The sequence below is a fragment of the Coccinella septempunctata genome, chromosome 9 (assembly GCF_907165205.1).
Source record: "Coccinella septempunctata chromosome 9, icCocSept1.1, whole genome shotgun sequence".
NCBI classification, from domain to species: Eukaryota; Metazoa; Arthropoda; class Insecta; order Coleoptera; family Coccinellidae; genus Coccinella; species Coccinella septempunctata.
The window spans coordinates 10,897,601-10,919,297 of record NC_058197.1 but is presented as its reverse complement, the minus strand read 5'-3'; the positions used below and the strand labels follow the sequence as shown (position 1 = coordinate 10,919,297).

At 37.0% G+C, this 21,697-nt stretch overlaps 1 protein-coding gene across 1 annotated transcript in view; it reads left to right on the top strand.

The window, feature by feature from the left end:
* Positions 1-21,697, top strand: part of LOC123320877 (synaptotagmin-7) — a 419,223-nt gene that overhangs the window by 2,811 nt on the left and 394,715 nt on the right. Inside the window, exon 2 of the mRNA XM_044908353.1 lies at positions 5,087-5,273. The gene's annotated coding sequence lies outside the window, so the exon portion shown is untranslated. The remainder of the gene's footprint in view (positions 1-5,086; positions 5,274-21,697) is intronic.

Sequence of the window (21,697 nt, the reverse complement as noted above, 5' to 3'; positions counted from 1 at the left end):
TTTGGAAACCCTCTATTGAGAATTAGGATATCTCAGTTGGTGCAGAAGGTTCTATAACCCCCAAAATAAACACAGGAACCTTATTAGTCCATTGCATGTTTATTTCAATGAAAGTCCCATAATTTCCCTCCCTTTATCTAGGCATCGAAACAGCCTTCTATATAATGAAAAACACAACGAGCGTATTCATGGAAGAAAAGGAAAACCGTTTTTCACCCTTCCACTATTTTCTCACCTTAACCCTGCGTCTTTCCCTATTTTCAGTCGTAATAAATCACTTCCTCTCTTCAGGAAGAACAATAGGAGAAAAACAATCTCTAGCGATTTGTAAGGACGCAATCGTACCTCATTTGAATCTCAAGGGACGCCGTTACGCCGGTAGAGACGGGTGGGTTTTTTTTGGAATCAAGATGAAAGTGAAGTGGATTTTGACGTGGTATCGTCAGAGGGCTTCGGAACCGCCACGCGAAAATAAGAAATACTATGTTATTTTGTAGAAGGACGTGGCTTCGAATGATCGATAATGCACTCAGTTGAGCATAAAATGAATTGAATCTTTTGTCAAGTGTGATTAGAGGATTCAATGTTATGGTAGACTATCATGAAATGCTGCGAATGTTATATAAATTGTATTCAGAGGAAGAATAAGAAATAGTTTGGGAAAGCCTTAGAATATGTATTTTTTGCGACGCGAAGTATAGGTATTCACCGGTCAAAATCTCAACGGCGTTTGTATAGGTGATTTTCCCTTGAACTCTTTGGCCTATTTCAGCATTTTCTTTTCAGAGTTGTAGTTTGATTCCTTAGGAACAAAACTGTTCAGATTCTGCCCTCAGATAGATTATTTCTTGTCATATAACTACCGGGGATAAAGAATGGAAAGTCACATTTTATTCAGAATACCCTGTGGAGCCATTCAAAGTGGAGTACGTTCTCTCGAAATTAAGAAACCGCAATGTATGAAGAGAGGAAATGTTCAGAAAAGATTGGGAAATATCTGAGTCTTCTTGAACATTCTCGTTCGTTAACGATGCACTTCACATGTTCTGAATAATGCTCACTTATTTATCTATCTGTTCACCCTTTTATATAACAAGAAACGAAGTAACTGAAGACCACTTTTCGAAGAATCAAGTTACAATAGCTGGAATATCTGGAGAAAAACAGCATTTAAGGTTGACAACAATACGTACTTTAAAGCTACATAACCATGATTATGGAATTCGTAAGGATCATCATCTCAGAATTGAATCAACGATGGGTGACAGAAATGGTAAATTGTGATTCAAAATCAGCTTTCAATAGTGTGAGATATGAATAACTTATTGGTATACTACGAGGTATACTCCATTTCTATAGCATAAAAGGTGCACCATTGTGCATTATATTGGGTGTATTTAAAGATGAGGCTTTTTTTAACAGAAGGTAGCACTGGTCAAAATGAAACGTTTCACCAAAAATCACCTATACAAAAGTTTCGAAATGACTAAATCAAAAAAAAAGAAAAAATGATTACTGAAATAGAACCTAATACGACCTTAGATCGTAGTTAGCTGAATTAGCGCAAAGCAGTGGTAAAAAACTTATCTCCTGATTCGACCATGGTTTCGTTTAGGATATTGGCTTGTTCGATATTTACATGGTCATGAAAACGAAAACTTGGATTGCCGAATTGTTCTCATTATTTTTTAGAAACTTACACGATTTTATGAAATGGCTCATTTCGATACCAACTGACAGAAGAGACTCGGACACAAGTGTAAAAAATAGAATAATAATTCATAATCTCACCATTCGTCTAAATTATTCACGAATTTTTTCACAATGGGCATCACAATCTTCGCTTGTTCGAACATTCCAACAATCGTCGTAAAAAAGGGATGAAATCGGGAACATCATAGTTTCAACATAACTAACATAGGGACTTTCAAGAAACTGCCTCGATTTTCTACATTTTTTTTCACCCTCAGTTGCACGGTACAACAATTATTATTATTCTCTCAAGTGACCCTTAATTCCATGAACTTGGTACTTAACCATTCGGTTTCCAGCCATATGTTTATATTTTGTTTCGTTTTTGCGATGCCGGAGTCACCTTCCACTCCTACTAGAAATTCAATGAAATTTTCTCGAACTTCTAGGGTTGTATCTCAGCCATTACGAATATTCAATAGAGACAATTGTTGGTGAAACGACTTCTTTTGATGAGTTTTATGTTAAAAAAAAAGTGTCACCTTTGGAGACACCTTGTAGTATCCTACCTTTTGACAAAAACAAAAAGTTCGGTGGCAAAAGTCAGAAAAGAAAGAAGTGAAATGTTGAGTTCCCCAGGGGTCAATACTGGGCTCTTTTTTATTTCTAATTTTTATAAATGACATGAATATACTAAATATAGTATGTTTATAGTCGATGGAAGTCAAGGTTCTAATCGATTCGAATGAATAATACATTTAATATAAGGAAATTTTTTATTTATATCAATGTGCCTGATGCATAACTGGTGGATGTTCCTCGAGAGTAGTGAGGACGCATTTTCTCTGATTTTTCACTGTTAATCTTAAACCTTCCTCTTTTGAATGAAAAAAGAATTGAATTTTATTTTACAAAAAAAAAAACGTTTTTACGAATCACATGAAACCTCTAACTGTAAAACCTCATTGAAGAATGTATTTCGAATATCTACAAATCTTACTTTTATTATACCAGTCTCTTTTCGGAAGATGGCTGTAGCCTTATCTTTGCTTTTTATCATCAGTGTTCATCGATAAAGAAGGGATGCCGCTGCTCACACAACGTATCTGGGAAAATGCAATTTCCTCCGTAGTTTTCATCTAGATTATCCAGGAAATTACGTTCCATCGAAGATTTTGCCTGAACGTTAAATGTCCACTATAAAAAACCATATTCCATTCATTGTTCAATTTAAAGTATCGAACATAATGTAAAATTTCAGATAGTCAACAAACTCCAATGGATATGAAGAGCACAATCGTAATATTATAGAGTAAAGCTGATCGAATCATCTGTTCAGGTTATTAACGAATATAAAACACATTTCCTTCAAATTGCATATATTATGTTACCGGCAATGTTTACCTATATTATTCAAACATTCTATACAGCGCCCAGGCATTGTATAGAATTGTACATACAACACAATGAATTAAAAATGATGCAAATTTACGATACGATATGGTAGTGAATGGAAACCGCGCGAATTTCCTATCTGAAAAATTCGATAAGATAAAAGATTTGTTTGCTGGGGAACAATGTTGAAATATTGATCGCATCGTATCAGCATGCATCAATATGGGTTATTCAAATGGGCGTAGTCTATAAAAAAATATAATTTTTTCGAGAAAGAGTCAGGCTAACTAAGAACGATGAATCAGAACCTTCTTTCAATCCACTACACTCACAGGTAGAGAAGGTTTTTTAAGGGATTTTTCCCTTAGCTCTTTCATCATACGTCAAATTGTATGGTACCCTGTTTAGCTAACCTCCATCGCCATTCTAAGGAGTTTATTCTCAGTGGCCTGTATTCTCTTGATGTGGGTCTTGGCTGCGAAGCCCCATGCCGCCGATCCATATGTGAGTTGTAGTCGCGCGATAGTTTTAATCATCGTAAACTTGTGTTCTTATTCGTATGACTTCTTCTGCCTATGAGTGGATAAAGTTTACTCATTGCGGCTTTTGTTTTATCAACTGCACATTTGATGTGGCTTTTCCATGTTAGTCCTTTGTCAAGCTTTACTCCTAGGTATGTTGCTTCATTTTTCCATTCAACCTCTTCTCCATCAACTTCAAGGTTTTCTTCCATCCTCAATCTTCTCTTTTGCAGTAATATTGCTTGAGTCTTTCTTCCATTGATTTGGATTTTCCATTTGATGCACAATTTGAGTAATTCATCTATGGTTTCCGGCAGTCTCTGGTGTATGATCTCTGGGCGTCGATGTCTGAACGCTATTCCTGTGTCATCTGCGTACAAGGTGAGCATATTTCTAGCATTCTTCGGGATATCATGAACGCATATCACGTAAAGCATAGGTCCAAGTACTGATCCTTGAGGCACTCCTGCTTCCAATTGTCTGGTTTGAGAGGTTGCTCCATCTATCCTCCTATAAAAGTTTCTATTCATCAGATAGCTTGCATAGCTTGGTCGAATATCCTGCTTTTTTCATCTTGTAGATTAGGCCTTCGTGCCATACTCTATCAAAAGCTCCCTCGATATCCATCAGGACTAATCCTGTGGCCTGTTTGGTCTGCATTCCTTCGGTGACGTATTCTATGCCGTAGCAATTGGAGTTCAGTCGAATGTTCTCGTCGATATCCAAATTGTTCGGGTGGAATTATCTTCAACATTTCTGTTTCCTCATTCAGCCTTTTAGCGACCTCTCGATGATTTTTCCGAGTGCTGATAGTAGACTAATTGGTATTTAATTTTGAGGAAATTTCCGTTCCTTATCAGGTTGTTGAAAACTATCATTTCTGCAATTTTCCATCTCTTTGGGTAACGTACCTTAAAGGTCATGTCAGACGTAATATAGACCTCAAAGTTACGACTCTTTGAGGTCTAGATGACGGTCAAATGTCAGCCTCATTATGACGTCAGTGTATAACCTTATTTTGTCGTTATTGTATGACGTTATTTTGACGTCAGTATTTGACGTTATTTTGACATATTATAACAGGGATAACGGCTTAAGAGGCGATCGCGAGGTATAATTTGTGAAACTAACAAAATGGCGACTTTCTTTCAATTGAATAGATAATTCTATTATTCTGTTTCATTGACCGATACCAGATTATTATTGATACATACAAAAATAACTGAATCGAGATTTCTACTGACCTAAACTCAACAGAAGAACAAGAAACACATTTCGGTAAAAAGAAAGGAGAAAGAAGGAAAGCGAAAGAATTTAATTCCAAGTTCTTTCCGGATCCACGAAATTTATGGGAGTTCTAAAGAATTATCATCGTGTTACAACCTTGTGCACCATCTTTGTGGCGGAAAATTTCCCGTTTTTGCCCTTTTTCACATTACGAATATTCTCGAATTATACCTTCCGCTTTTCTTTTCCAGATCGATCGCGTGTGAAGTGATACTCTGTGCTTCAGCCTCTTCTGGCGACATTTCCCGTGGAAATACATCGAAACTTTTCCTATTCCGTGTCCGTCAGGCGCCAGGAGTCGTTGTTTTCGCCCTCGTCACCCATATTTCTACCCCATGACGACAAACATGTTGTGAATAATCCAGGGTGCTTCAAAAGGTAAGTGAGTTGAACGTGCCGAAGCTTTCGCAACGAAATATACGACAAGGGTTATTTTAGATCCTCGAATGACATTATTATCATTCTTGTTGGCCAGAGACGTCTTCAGATTTTTAGATCGAGTCAGGGTCAGGGAACAATCACCAAAACGGTCGATTGTTACAAAAAATACAGGGAGTAAAGAAAAAAATTTCTTATGAGAGTCTAAGGGCTGTTAGAAATCTACATATCTATGATCAATTGAAATATACAGGGTCCTCCACAGAGTTGTGAAGAAATTTAGTTATACATGATCTATTTGAAGGTGAACCTTCTATTCTAACAAAAAGTATCACCTATACAAAACTTTCAAAACGACAAACCTAAACAAAAATTTAAGATGATTACTGAAATAAATCCTAATATGATTCTAAATCATTTGTAATCTGAATTATCGCAAGGCAATAAGAAAAAACTTATGTCGTGATGACTGACTCAACCCTATGGTTTCGTTTAGGATATTGGCCCTTTCGATTTTCACGTGGGAATGAAAATGGAAACTTAGGATTGCCGAATTGTTCTCATTATTTTTTAGTAACTTTCACGATTTTATGAAATGGCCGATTTTGATACCAACTGACAGAAAAGTACTTAGAACCAAGAGTAAAGAAATAGGATATTAGTTCGAAATCTCACCAATAATATTCGCCTAAATTATTCACAAAATTCTTCTTGTTCAAATCCTCCAACAAGCGTCATAAAAATCGGTTAAAATGGGGTAATAATAATAGCACATAGGGATATTCAATGAACTGTTTGAATTTTCTTCACTTGCTCACTCTAAATCGCACGATACGACAATTTTTTCAAGTTACCTGATCATCATCATCATCATAACTGTATCACGTTACCGAGAATAAATCTACAAAAAGACTCAAAAGCAAAACTGTCGGTGCGATCAAACTTATAATTTCTTAGGGCTACTTGCGACTTCGTGCCCTCCTGTGACTGAAGAGACCCAACCGTGACCTACAGATCCTTCCACACTCCGGGCATGGATGATCACCAACCAGATCTGGCTGCCGCTGTATTCTTCTCGAGTCTCCATTATAACTGCGGACCAAAGACCTCCACTGTGATCTGTCTAACGCTAGTTGTTTCTAGTTATGATTGGCATTAACTGATTTTAGGGATTGATGCAGTATATCTTCAAACCGCTTATACTTGCCTACTGGTTTCCGAGCTCCCTCTGTGAATTTGCCATACAGAGCTATTTTGGGAAGTCTTGTGTCTTGCATCCTCAGAATATGGCCGCTCCATCTGAGTCGGGCCCTCGTTCCTTGAGTCTCAATTGTTACACAACTCGTGCGCTGCAAGACTTCTGCATTTGAAACTTTATGAAACCATCTTATGGGCATTATTTGTCTTAGATGACGTTGTTGCGTTTGTTCAAGTTGTTTAATATGTCGCCTGTAGGGAGAAGCTTTCGCTTCCGTAAAAAAGCTGTCTTGGTCTTCATATTGAGGTGGTGATTTTGAAACACTCTGTCCTTCAGCTTCCTGAATGCTCGTGATGACGAATTGATATAGTATTGTATTTCCGAGTCCAAGTTAGCCCTAGTATTTATGATGCTTTCAAGTATTTGAACTGCTCGACCTGTTCTAGAGTTTCATCCTCCAGGCTGATATCTGTTTGAAGGCTTTCTGGTGGACTTACCAGGATTTCGGTTTTGTGAATATTGAGTGTAAGGCCTAGGGCTTCGTATGTATGTTTATAGGTGTCCAACATTATCTGTAGATCCTCTGAGCTGATAGAGATTAGTGCGCAGTCATCTGCATATTGAAGTTCCATGATAGACTTTGCACGGGTTTTTTGCTCTGAGGCGCTTCAGGTTGATGCAACTAATCATGTAGACTCGGAAGTACTAAACCATTCATTTTCTAGCAATATGTTCATGTTTTCTTTCGTTTTTCCGATGCCGGAGTCGCCTTTCACAGTCCCGTATCATTTTATGTCAAAATTCATTAGTTTTCTAGATATCATGACTTTTTGATCCAATGACTTAAGCTCGGACTGAACACAAAATATAAAATAAGAATTAATTCAGTTGCATACCACCCGCTGATATATTCTTCATATCAAGAAGTGTTACGATATGAATTGAGCTAGCCAATTTGCCATCGTCAGGGCCACTAAATGGAGAACGTTCCACCGTAGAAGAGCAGATGCTGACTCCCTTCTTCACTTATCCTATGATATGAATTTCATGGAACAAATTATTGCGTCAACAGCACAGAGAGCAAGAAAATTTTCGAATTCATAGCAGTAACCATTGCTCCGCACATGAAAATCACATAATAGATAGCCTTCTTCTAGAAAGAGTAGATACTGTCTTATTTGTATCGATCCCAAAGAGTTCGTATGAAAAAAGTATCAGATGAACATAGTCTACGGATTCATTGTTCCTTACAAAAAATTCAAATGGTATGCTTCAGTTTTGGATACCGAATTCCCATCTTGTTTTACTCCCTTGAAAAACTGACAATTCGTATGGAATTTGGATTGAACGATTCCCCAACTCCACCCTGAAGGGTATAGGAGCTTGGGGGCGGAATATGTCGTGGGACTTATATTTCGTAACTCGCAGCACTCATGATAAATAGGCCTGACGTGGAAACTGGGGAATATAAAAAAAGTAATATTATTCCGAAGCCTGAAGGAATGTTTATACCGATTTATCAGAATTTGTGATGTACGATACGCAGATCCAAGTTAGGAGTGGTGGAAGAAAATATTTCGTTGAAATTCTGTACCAAAAGAACAAACAATGATCTTTCAATTCGATGGTTTACAATTTTTTTACATGAAATTCATCGATGTTCCACATTTAGATTTATGATCATTTTTGATATTAATATAATATCAACGTTTTCTAGTATACAAACTTACCCACAAAGATTTGAATTGGTGTTCTCAGAAAACATAAGCTTATCCCGCTCAAAGGACCAGAAATTTTTCTGATAAAGTGTTGACATATTCTGATAGTTGACTATATCTCTCCATTCCGCATTTTCTCTTATGGCTTACAATTTCACTATGTACTACTAGGTATAACCTCAAAAAACTTGAGTCTCGTACATCTCTAGGACATCATGTTAATTTCGACAGAAGACAGTGACGACTAGCGTAAATTCCGCTTTAATGAGAACCAGGCAAAATTACCTAAACGACATAAATAATTCACTCATAATAACTGCGAACAGTCCTTCCAATTTCTGTTATTGGCATGTTGGATAGATTGCGTTCAATTGCAGCATAAACCTTTCAGTTTGAAGTTCACCTTTGTAACGGTTAAATTGTCCAATTGAGAGAAATAATCAGTTTCGTGATTGTGGGTCAATAATATTCCATCATCATACTGAGGGTGGAACATAAACCATTATTTGGTGTTTATTTGCTTGTCCCTTTCTATCATAATATGTAAATGTTGTGTGTTTGGAAGGAGAATACATGTCTGCGTTTAAAATGAAGTTTTGAATCTTTGGTGTTTTTTTTTGTGAAGGGCTATATTTGCTACGAAGGCGTAGAAGGGCCACAAAAAATACTTTCCTCTAAATTCAGACGGAATCTGAATTTCGAGTTTTATAGATGTTTTCTACTGCCTATCTCCTATCTATGACAATAAATAATTCGTTATGAGAATATTGAGAGACTTTTTCGAATTATTCCTTGAAACAACTGGAAATATATCCATATTCGATAAAATATACTGTAACGTGGGTTCCTCGGAGAAAACTTATCTCGAGCTCCAGCTATTCTTTTCATTAGGAAGAATAGCAAACCTACCAGAGTAGCTACTAGTCGGAGACAGAGTTCGCTGTTATCTAGGGTGGTAGCGATAACGAAGTAGTCAAAATCAAATTATGTACCAGTTTATTCATACCTTCGGAAACTGATTATATATACAACGGAAATATGTGCAGGTATGAAATATGAGCGAATCAATCAGCAAACATACATTCGGGAAATTCGATCCGATCACGAGCACTTTATAAAGTTCATACCGGGTACAGTGAAAAAAATCAACGGTTGTTTAATAAAATGCGCCAACCAGAACTGATGAAATGGCTGCCAAGGATGACCTCGCGAAGTGAAATGACTTGCTATACGGTATCGGGATGTAATTAATTGTATTTCTCCAGAAACGAAAGAAACACAACCAGAGCGGATCTACTCGAGACCTTTATTCACTACCCCAAGGGCTACGCTCCATGAATGATAGCGAAGAAAGGGTCTGTTTTGAGCGCAACTACGGGATTTCACTGACGACGAGCGGTATCTCTTATTCTCTACCCCAAGGGCTTACGCACCATGACTGATAGAAAAGAAGAGATTTCTATTTCAACACTTATAACGCGGGAACGCGAACAGGGGGGTTGACGGGACTTTCTCTTCACTACCCCAAGGGCTTACGCACTATGACTGATAGCGAAGGGAAAAGTCAGACTCGCGAAACAGGGTGAAGTACGGCACAAGAAAGCAGAAAACGATACAGTACAGCAGTGTCAAAGAAGTAACCGGTGTAGGTCTAATACAGAAACTGAACGGTAAAGACAGGAACCTACCTACCTAGCACTAACCCTCGCAACACAAAATTATTTCTAAATTCGTTGAACGGCTTGTCGTGCACACAATGAAAGTCGAATTGCAGAGAAAAGAGAGTACAGAGCGTAAAAGTGACAAAAGAGACTCAAGAGTAGAAGAGAGACTAAAAAGTAAGAGAGACCGTCGCGGGGAAAATCTGCTTTTATAGGCAGATCCCCCCACACGTTAAAATCTGAAAATTCCAGGATGCGACAAGAGTGTTCATCGCATATCAATATCAGAAAAACGTCAAAATCGGCATGCAAGAAAAACAACGTTAAACGCATATAAACGGTTTTTTACATTTACTCTGCCTGTCGGAATGAATGTACTGAATATTTGAGAGTTAAATACTTTCAAAGACGGAAATGTGAAATGAAAGGAATGCACTAAAATGAACTCCAATTCTTCTCAGAAAACTGGAGATCATTACAATACAACCCAGATAAAACCGTGTTTTGACAATATTGAAGCTGAAGAAGTTTTTCATTCAGATATTCCATCCTGGCGTTTCGAATCCACTAACCCAAACCAATATAATCGTGAGGATTACACGTACGTATTCTGGGAGGGATCTTCACAAATATTTTTCCACAAGATACGCTTTCTTCGTGAAACGTCCCCCGGCCTTAATTTCCACTGAATATTTTATCACATATCGGGTATATGGACTCCAAGTTGGAATCGATATGGGATGAATCCATTTGCTGTTTGAATACAACTGTAAACATGGTTTTTCTAGGACATCTTCACACAGTAAGCTCTCTTGGGAAAAAAAGAAAGATTAGATCGTATTTCTTTTATATTTTGTTCATTCGATATACTTCTTCGTAATCTTCGTAGTTGAAAGTTTGTAATCTACTCGAAAAAAAGGACATCAAGTTCTTAGAGTTGCTTCGATTTCATAAACTTAATTTGAGTTCACAAACTTAATCTGAGTTTTAAATCTTGATTCAACAGAAAAACTTCATGTTCATAATTTGATTAAAGTGAACATGCAAATTGTAGTTCACAAACTTGATTTTAGTATACAACTTCGATTTCAGTTCTCAAACTTGACTCAAGTTCAGAAACTGCAAAAGTATTTATAAACATCGTTCTAACTCTCAAACTACAATCAAGTTCGCAAACTCGAACCACTTGAACCAAGCTTCAAATCAATTCAAGTTGAAAAGCTTGACTTGATTTCATAAACTTGTTCGACTCAAGTTCACAAACAAATTCACTTGATTCGAGTGCACAATTTCGATTGAAGTTCACGAACTTGAATAGGAGAGATCACAAACTTAACTCAAGTTCACGATCCTGGTCATAAACATCGTTCTAGCTCTCAAATCTCAAACCATTTTCCCAAACTTGAACCAATTGATTCGATTGAAAGAGCAGAAGCTATAATCATCTCACAAGATCGGCTTATACTGTTAACTCCACGACTAAATACTTCTACTCAGCATCCTGAATTAATAGCACGTTCTGGCAGGCCAGCTAGGTAGGATAGTTTCTGTCTGCATGAGTCTCATGGGCGAATGTTGTTGTGAGGAGAACAGGGTCAAGCATTTGGAAGGCATTGAATGCGTAGTATTAACCGAATGGATTGGCTCGCTGCTTCGGCAGAACATAATTGTATGGCACATGTGTGGTATGCAATGTCTCAGCAGTTACATCGCTTGCATGACCCACCGCAGACATTACGAAAGCTCACCAATGCTCTGTCGAGCATTTCTCAAAACATTTCTCTCACCTTCATCACTAAGATTCAGAAAGAGACCCCAACCGATTAAACCTTGACTTCAAGGTGTTTGTAGCAGACTCCACTAGCTTCAATTTGTTCATATCTGTACTATGTCGTTGCTCTAAAGCAGTCTTGTTTACTGTTGCCATTCCACACCTAACTTTATACAGCAGAACATGATGTACAAAATCTTTTTTCATTTCCGTTTTTATATCACTTCACCTGAGCATGTTTCGTCATAAAAATAGCATCCACTATGATTGCCCAATACGTATACTGGTTGAAACTGATTCTAGTGGTAATCAGTATTCAGCGAATAATTGGTTAACTACGGAATTACTTGAAAAATCAATCGTTAATATAAGGGAGTTTGTTGGGCGAATATTTTGAAGAAAAATTTCGTGTCAAATAAAGTAATAAAGTAATATTTCAGTTGTTTCAGTGATCCAAAAAAGAAGGTTTACTCTAATTCTGGAACTCCAAGAGCTACAGGACAGTTAACTTAATTATTCATTGAAATCTCTTGGGAGAAAGAAGAAACCTTTTTCCTTCGGCATTTCAATAGATCGATAGATCTCGTGATGTTCATCAGGAATATTACGAAACAAAGGCTAGCACTTCCATTAGTTCTTCGCACAGTGATGAGTGTTAGAACAAGATTCTAGATTCTTTCCTCGGATTTCACCGAGTTTCTTTGCGATCCAAAGCCTTTTTCCGATGGCCCTAATTCCATAAATTATTCCAGTCTCTCTTCTTCCGGCGTCATGCTGGCATTATTTTTCACCGATAATTGAGTTCGTTTCCCATTTCCCAATAATTCAATGAAGATTCTTCGATATGATCCGAAGCTGCCATCCTGACAGGAAGATGTGGCCTTGATCTCATTTCCCAAGGGGAAATCGGGTCTGTAACAATTTTCCTCGGATTACACTACACTGGCCCTTGACAGATGACGTCGAGAGACGTCAGAGGAATTGAAATTTACTCGGTCGACTATGCAGGTTAATTTATAAGGGAGAAAAGTGACATCATCGAGCTCTCGCAGTGTGATGTAGAGTTTGGGGGATGGTTTCGAGGAGTTTCTTGAGAGTTTGTTGGTTCAGAATGGAGTTAACAATAGAGTTTATATTGAATGAACTGGTTTCATTTTATCCGTCCGGTCATCGTTTCGTCGATCGATGATATGAAAAATCATATATAAATATATAGGGCAATTTCGGTCAATTTTTATATCACTAATATGTACAAATTATTTACAGTTTATATGTATAAATATATATACATATTCATGCTGTTTTCCCCATATATATTTATACACTGCGCAAAAAAATTAACGCACATTATGGAAATCTCAAATTTATTCTACAACTGAAGGTGTTCACAATGATAATTATTTTTATCAGAATTATGCATGCGTATGTTATCCACTTTCAACGGTTTTCTTCAATACAGATGTTTTTTCCCAGCAGGAATAAAAAAAGATGATATTATCAGATTTTGAATGTATTGGCTCCATTCTAAAATCAGTTGCTCTCGATCAATTCTAGTGATCAATAGTTTTTCTTTCGTTTGATTTTCTACACTAGATCGCTATGCAACGCGAAACACGCAATTTGACCCAAGAGGAATGTGCCCAAGCGGTAGTTTTGCGAGAAGAAGGGTGGACATACACAAGAATTGCAGAAAGGTTTGGAGTTTCCCATACAAGTGTGTCCAGAATGTTGCAGCGATTCAGGGAGACAGGTATGAATGTCCGAAAACCAGGACAGGGTAGACCACGGGTAACAACTGCCATTCAAGAACGTTACTTGAGAGTTTCTTCGTTGAGACAACGGTTTGCAACCGCTCGCCTCCTTCAAATTCAGCTTGAGCAAACTCATGAGGTGCAAATTACCACTCAGACAATAAGAAATCGCCTCAGAGAATATGATTTAAGACCTCGTGTCGCGGCAAGAGGCCCAGCTCTTACCCCAGCCCATCGAAGGGCGCGTTTGGATTTAAAGAGAGCATATCCATTGGGAAGGGGCCGATTGGGAAAGAGTTCTCTTCACAGATGAGTCTAGATTCTGCCTCTACAATTGTGATCGACGTTCCCTTGTATACAGACGTCCACATGAGAGATATGCTTAGTGCAATTTCCTGAATACTACTGGTTTCGGGGGAGGATCGATTATGGTATGGGGTGGAATATCTTTGACTGCTCGCACAGACCTAGTGGTCGTTGATAATGGAGCTATGAATGCTGAACATTCTTGAAGAGCATGTAGTGCCATTTGCCCCATACATTGCTGAAAATTTCATTTTTATGGACGATAATGCCAGACCCCATCGTGCGCGCATCGTTCAGGAGTACCTTGAAGAGGTTGAAGTCTCTCGAATGGAATGGCCGAATGGCCCGCAAGAAGCAGGTTTGGGACAACCTCAATAGAAGGCTGAGAAGTTCAGAAAATCATCCAGCTACTCTTAATGACTTAGGAATCCAACTTGGAGAAATCTGGGAAGGATTAGATCAGAACATTTTAAGATCACTCATTTTGAGTATGAACCGTCGTTGCCGAGCTGTAATTAACGCAAGGGGTGGAAATACCAAGTATTAAATCACTTATCAGCATTTCAGTATTTCAAAAATTGTTCATTTCTCTTCTTTCACATAAGATTCGGTGAAATCCTGAATTTTCTTCCATTTAATGTGTCTTGTTTCGTTCAAAACCTTCCCGAGAGAACATAAAAAATAAGTTATCTATGTCAATGTAGAGTCAACTCTCATTAAAATTGAGATTTTCAGAAGGTGCGTTAATTTTTTGTGCACTGTAGTACGATCATGGTATCAACGATTGTGCTGGTTATGATGTTAAAAATTGCTAATAACCAATAGAAAAATTCGAGATTTACTCGAGCATGTCACCTTAATAAAAGGGAAGTTACCTTGGACCCTGTTGAGAAACTCTAAAAAAATATGACCTATATGTAAGTGGAATTGTCTAGGATAGTTTGTCAGAATATAAAAAAAAACAATCATTGTACATATTTGGGTGTGTCAAATATATGTGGTTAATTTCATGTTGAAAAGTATACATTCTCTTAATCTGACAATTTAAGCATGACGAAAACGTGGGGGAGAGCGAAATGACTCAAGAATAACAGAAAAAATATAATCTGACAGTTTTAGCAAGCCGAAAGAATAAAAGTTGGTCATAAAGCTCAGAAAAATCGGTTTTTTCGAATTATTTCCTTTCCTGGGCTTTAATTAGTTTTCGCATTCAATAGGTCTTTTTGTTTGCATAAAAAGTGTAGCACTTTTCTACACTCGATTTCATTATTCCTTTGCTGATTGGATTTACACCAGTGTAGAGGAGGTGTAGTTTATCTACACCACCTTTTGACTAGTTGTAGATTATCTACACCTTCTTTTGACTAGGTATAGATAAACTACACCTCCTCTACACTGGTGTAAATCAAATCGAGCGTAGAAAAGTGCTACGCTTTTTATGCAAACGAAAGGACCTATTATAAAAGTTGTAGAGCATAACATTTCCTACAAATTTCGTCCCAAGCAATTTTTTCTACAGCCAAACATTTTCGAGATATAGCGGTGAATGTACATAAGACTAGTATTCTACATTGACCTTACCCTTTCGCATGTATGACTAAGCTAAGCTAAGCTCCTCGCGCTCATCATCCTCTAGCTCCAAAACTGTTAGGAGTATGTAAGTAAGATTGCTTGAGACAAAATTTGTATAGAATTTTATTATCTATAACTTGAGTTTATTAAAAGAAGTAACTGTTTGTATAGCTTTTCATCAACAATAATAGAATAAAGTTTCGAAGTGTGGATGATTGAACTTCATTATGCCACTAATTAATTACAAATTGGAAATGCTGGTCACATCTCAATCAAACAATTCATTCAGATACAAAAAAGAGACAGAAAGTGATAATCAAGAGAGACTTTTTTGCAACGCCTCAATTGAAAGCTCGATAAAAAGAGAGTGTTGGAAAATCTCCTGATTTATACACGAAACAGAATTCTGAATATGGAAAATATGAACTTTGGGCGTTACTTTTCACACACGTTGTTTATGATTTTGAAAAAAACATTCATTTTGTTTTATTATATCCAATCAAAAGTGGTCATAGAGAAATAATCCATCAATTTTAACATCACAAAGGTAGATGAATTCCTATGTTATAAACAAAACGCGCCTACGGCTGAGTTCATATTATTATAATTACAAAATTCTAATCACAAAATTACAACATAGTTCGTGTATTACTATTACATAACAAAACATAACCGCCGCATCGTTAATTGAAAACTGGGAATCAATTTAAAATGTCGTTCAACTAATAATATACCACCTAATGAATTTCAAATTCCATATCGGACACCTTCAGTTCTATTATTTTTTCACAGGAACATCCTGATCAATAGATTCACCCACAAGATCCTTTGTTTCAAACTTCAAACTGGAAACTTTAAAGGAAAGCCTCTTTTCTTGTGGCCAAACCAACATTCATGCACATCCTGGGGCGAATTTCCTTTCGAAATAAAAGAATTCACCTCGCCAAGAAGCGCAACCTTATTTTTCCTCAGCTCGCTGGAATACAGCCTTCTAAACAACTCGGATGGAATCAGATTCGGCAATCGTTCAACATGTCCTACTTTTGTATTTCATATTATCGTTCATTTCGAACGGACTCGTATACAGAATGAGATATATTCGGTGAAGATTCCCGGAAGTTTTGATCATCGTTTCGTAGGGAGAATGTGAAAGAGATTCCTTACGTGTTCTGGTTTACGAGATCCAGAATTTAGAGCATGGAGATAGGGAACTCTTCGGGAAAGGCTCGGCGATATGACACTTCTAGCTTGGATCGATAACATTCGAAAAAATCAACGGAAATAAATAGATATCAGGTGTCATTTGCTGAGAAACCTAGAATCAGTTTTGTCGTGAAGTATTTTATTTTTAAAGATGAATATTTTTACACTCGATGAAGTAGTTGAATTTGGGAGCCATTAATTAGTGAAGGAATCTGCAGAGAACGTTGGGTTTTGGTTCAGTTTTTTCTCCATCCTCCGCTCGGAATATTGAGCACTACGCTGTAGTGACGAGGGACAATAATCCCGAAACCGGTCTACCGTTGCGTTTGGATGTTTCGACTTCTCTAGGACATACGCTCGTTAATGACTAGCTAATATTATTGGTAGTTCTTCGGAATAGTTGTTTCCATTAACTTTGATATTTTATTTTTATTTTAGGTCAATAATTGGCTGTTTTGAGATTGTCAGAGGTACACTTGAACCTAGGAAATATTAATAATTTTTTTTTTACAGATTATCATGATTTAATTCCTAAACATTCTTGATGTATGTAATTGTTTCTTTTAGACTTTCCGCAGACAAAGTTCAGAACTCAGATAGATTAATATTGTATTCATTATGGAACTAATTGAATGAACTTTTAACAAAATTAAATTGAATTTCCTCCCTTATAACTTCTAACCCTTGCTTCGGCTTTTTCTGGATTCGACCAATCTTCTATTCCAGCGCCACTGAAACGTAAGCCAAATTAGTTAATTCACTCGAACTGGCAATTGTAAACTGCATTCCAGAATTGACGTTCACCCTTAAGCTTGCCTTTTCTCATCTCTTAGCCATACTTCTCCCTCGACCTCCATCCTATTTTCGTTTGTTTAATTAAATTGCTCAATCGACGCTTCTGAGTTATATTCGATGGATGCCGAAAGTTTGGGAAGTCAAATACTCGTCATCCGAATAGAGAAAGCTTGCAAAACGTTGCAGATGTCACAGAAACTTTCATCAAATCAACTAATCCATCTTCGAAAATTGAAATATTTTTTTATCAAGAATTCCCTATTTCAATTCGAGATGAGGTCGACCGAAAAATCTTGTAATTAACTCGTTTATTAATTAAGCGATTAATCATCTTAATCATCAATCGCTGTCATTAATAACTTAGTTGAGTAAATAACTATCATCCAAGCAATCTTCGAAGCAATGCTGAAAATTAATGTAATATTATATTACGTCCACTTTTCAATATTTTTCTCTTAAAATGAATAGAGATAGGTACGAAACAGTTCGGATTCAGAAGGGAGCATTCGACAGAGCAACAATTATTAAGGCTAACAGAATACATAACAGAGGGATTCCAAAATAAACAAGCTACAGGTCTTGTTTTACTAGACGTCGCCAGAGCATTCGACAGAGTATGGCATGAAGGATTAATATATAAGATGAGATGTGCTGAATATTCGATCAAAATATGCAAGTTGATCCGGAATTATCTCAAAAATAGAAGATTTTAGTGGAAGTGGAAGGAGAATGCTCCACAACAAGAGATATAGAGCCTGGAGCACCCCAAGAGTCAGTACTTGCACTTCTGTACAACATATACATTCACGATATTCCGAAGAATCCAAGAACTATGCTAACGTTATATGCTGACGACAGAGGCATAGCAACTCGACACAGCAATCCAGAAGTAATAGAACGAGTTCTACAAGAAACGATTGACGAAACAAATGACTGGTGCATAAAGTGGAAAATCAAGCTCAATGGACAGAAGAGCCAAGCAATATTACTACAGAAGAGAAGACTGCGACCCACAACGAATCTAGAAGTTGACGGTGAAGAAATCGACTGGAAAAATGAAGCCATATATTTAGGAATAACGCTTGACAAAGAGGCAAAGAGCTACATCAAAAGAATTCAGGCCACTGAAAACAAGCTACTACGATGTGCAATAGATGCACCTTGGTTTGTCAGGAATAGACAGATTTATAAGGGCCTAAAATGGGAAACCATAACGGAATTCATGAACAGAAAAGAAGAGAAATTATTCGAAACAGCGGAAAACCATCCGAATCAAGAACTTAGGAGACTTGGTGACTGCGACCCAGAGGAAGACAAATGGAGAATGCGAATTTACCGAAGGAGACCAAGAGATCAATTAGGAAGAGATTAAAAGAAGAATATAAACTTATTGAAAAATCCAATAAAGTGTTATCCAATAGAGGACAAACACATAAATCCCAGCACGATAGTGTGCGAGAAGAAAACCGACTAAGAGATGAACGGTTTATAGGCAAATGCCCGGAACCAATATTCAAGAAGCAGTTAAGGGTTTTTAGTGGGTCTCGAGCTCAGGGAGTGAGAAACCACACACTTGTTCCCCCTTAGGAGAGGTTGGTTCGTCTGACTTGCAGATTTTCCCCCTGCTACACCAAAAAAAAAAAGATAGGTATGAAATTTTGGCAAGACTGTGGTCTTACTGGGTACACGATCTCTGTACAAAATTTGAGTGTTTAACCCTCAATGGTTTACAAGAAAGCGCCTGGACATGAACAGATTCTGTTTATTCGTTTTGTGTTGCCCACATATTATATCAAATCTTAAACAGCTAAAATTTCAGGAGAAAGATGAACTCATTATTATAAATAACGAAAGAGAAGCTCTTGATGGAACGTTCTACATTCGAATTCAATGAACAACGAATGAACCTGGATATAAATGAAAAAAAAAATCATGAAGTTTTCAAATATTCAGAACTCATTCGGAAAACCAGCAACAAACATGACGTCAAAGCTGAAAACGCGTTTCCATGAAATTACGAAGAGCCCAAACAACCAACGTAAATTTTGGGCCTAAAGCCTGGATGACATGAACGAGCCTTTAATCGTGCTATTTTACATACCTAGTCTGCTTCACGTTGCGTAGGACCGGATCATTAATCGAATGAAATTCATGAAAACCCTTGCTCGAATTCATTTCAGATAGGTATGGAAGCATTTTTCAAAGGATAGGAATTATCTGGACAATATCCCATCGTTTTTCGGATTCAAAATCCACTGGTTTCATTTCAGATGAATAATATTTTGAATAGAATACCTGTGTTCATCAACTTCAATCCTAAATATCCAGACAAAACCCATTTGGAAACTAGGAATATTTTTTTTTTGGTGTAGCAGGGGGAAAATCTACAAGCCAGACGAACCACCCTCTCCTGAGGGGACACAAGTGTGGGAATTCTCACTCTTCTGAGCTCGAGAGCCACTAAAAACCCTTAACTGCTTCTTGAATATTGGTTCCGGGCATTTGCCTATGAACCGTTCATCTCTTAGTCGGTTTTCCTCTCGCACATTATCGTGCTGGGATTTATGTGTTTATCCTTTATCGAATAACACTTTATTGGATTTCTCAATAAGTTTTTGTTCTTATTTTAATTTCTTTTTAATTGATCTCTTGGTCTCCTTCGGTAAATTCGCATTCTCCTTTTGTCTTCCTCTGTGTCGTAGTCCACTCTTCTCCTGAGTTCTTGATTCGGATGGTTTTTCGCTGTTTAGAATAATTTCTCTGCTCTTCTGTTCATGAATTCCGTTATGGTTTCCCATTTTAGGTCCCTATAAATCTGTCTATTCCTGACAAACCAAGGTGCATTTATTGCACATTGTAGCAGCTTGTTTTCAGTGGCCTGAATTCTTTCGATATGGCTCTTTGCCGCGAAGCCCCAGGCAACTGATCCATAAGTCAGTTGAGGTCTAGCAACGGCTTTAATAATCTTCAATCTGACCTCTTTCGGCATGTGTCTTCTTTTTCCTACCAGATGGTAGAGTCTATTCATCGCTGCTTTCGTTTTGTCGATTGCTTGTTTGATATGAATCTTCCAAGTAACTCCTTTGTCAAGCGTCAACTTCTAGATTCGTTTTGGTCGCAGTCTTCTCTCCTGAAGTAATATTGCTTGGCTCTTTTGTCCATTGAGCATGATTTTCCACTTTATGCACCAGTCATTTGTTTCGTCAATCGCTTTTCGTAGAACTCGTAGAACTTGTAGAAACTAGGAATAATATCCTGCACTAAGTAGTTGGTACTTCATGGGGTGCTGATGCATATTATCTTCGAACTGCAGCTCTATTTTTGTTTTTTTTTTTGGGTGCTAAATAATGTTTTTGACTGAAACTATTGAATCTTCACCTATTCAACGATTACCAGTTCTTTCAAACATTGTACCGCCCCATGTTCACAGACACACTGCAGTTATAAATTCTTGAAAGGAATTTCACTGCTTTCCCTATTCATTTCCAATTCTCTAGAATATCTTAATAATACGATTCCAAGTTCAGTAAACCTTCGTATTTTAAATATTTTCCTAATTTGAATTGGGACAAGGGCATTTTGTTGTCTTAATGGAATACGTGTAATATTTGAAACAAAGAATTATTTACTGATCCTTCGAATCGTATAAGAACACAGTAGGTATAGTTTCCTGATGAAATTTGGTTGAAAGTTGTGAATGCAAAAAGCAAAAAAAAACAATAAATCATCTGGTTAATAATTGTTCATATGAATTTGTGGATTAGAATTTTTTGTTTCTTGGATAGTATAACAGATAAAACTTTCGAATGTAGACTAGAATTTTTGAGGCGTAGGTATTCATAGTTTTTTTTTAACAAAGATCTAACTCTAATTTCCTTATGTGCTTCTTTTCCTTACCTAACCTACGTGGTGTGAAATCTAATATGTTGACATGAGTGAGAAAAAAATGCCCGTTTCATTGAGATTCTGAAATATTAAAAATCACTGTTTTTCCATCATTTAATAAAAAATGAATTTCTAATACATTGAAACCAGGACTATTTCAATGTTAACCTCATTACGCCACAACCTGTATGTGCTTTGAAGATATTACCTTGATTTGAAATCTTTTGAGATTTCGACGAATTTCGTGAACAGAATTTTGATAATTTTTAATCAATATAATACTATGTTTGATTATTTTTCGTTTTATTGAAAAGTAGAGACGCAGTATGTATTGGTCTTAGAGCCGGAGAAATAAAAACTCTGCCTAGAATTGACCTTTTTTTTGCCCTGTCCTGAAGCCAATACCAACTTCCCCTCAAATATAAAACTGGTCGAAGAATAGAATAATTATTCACAGTCAAAAATAATCAACGAGAACGTGAGAAAATTTGTTGTATTTAACCATCTCTCATACTTTAATCTGATAATTTATAATCCAATTCCACTCTCGTGAATGAAATTACT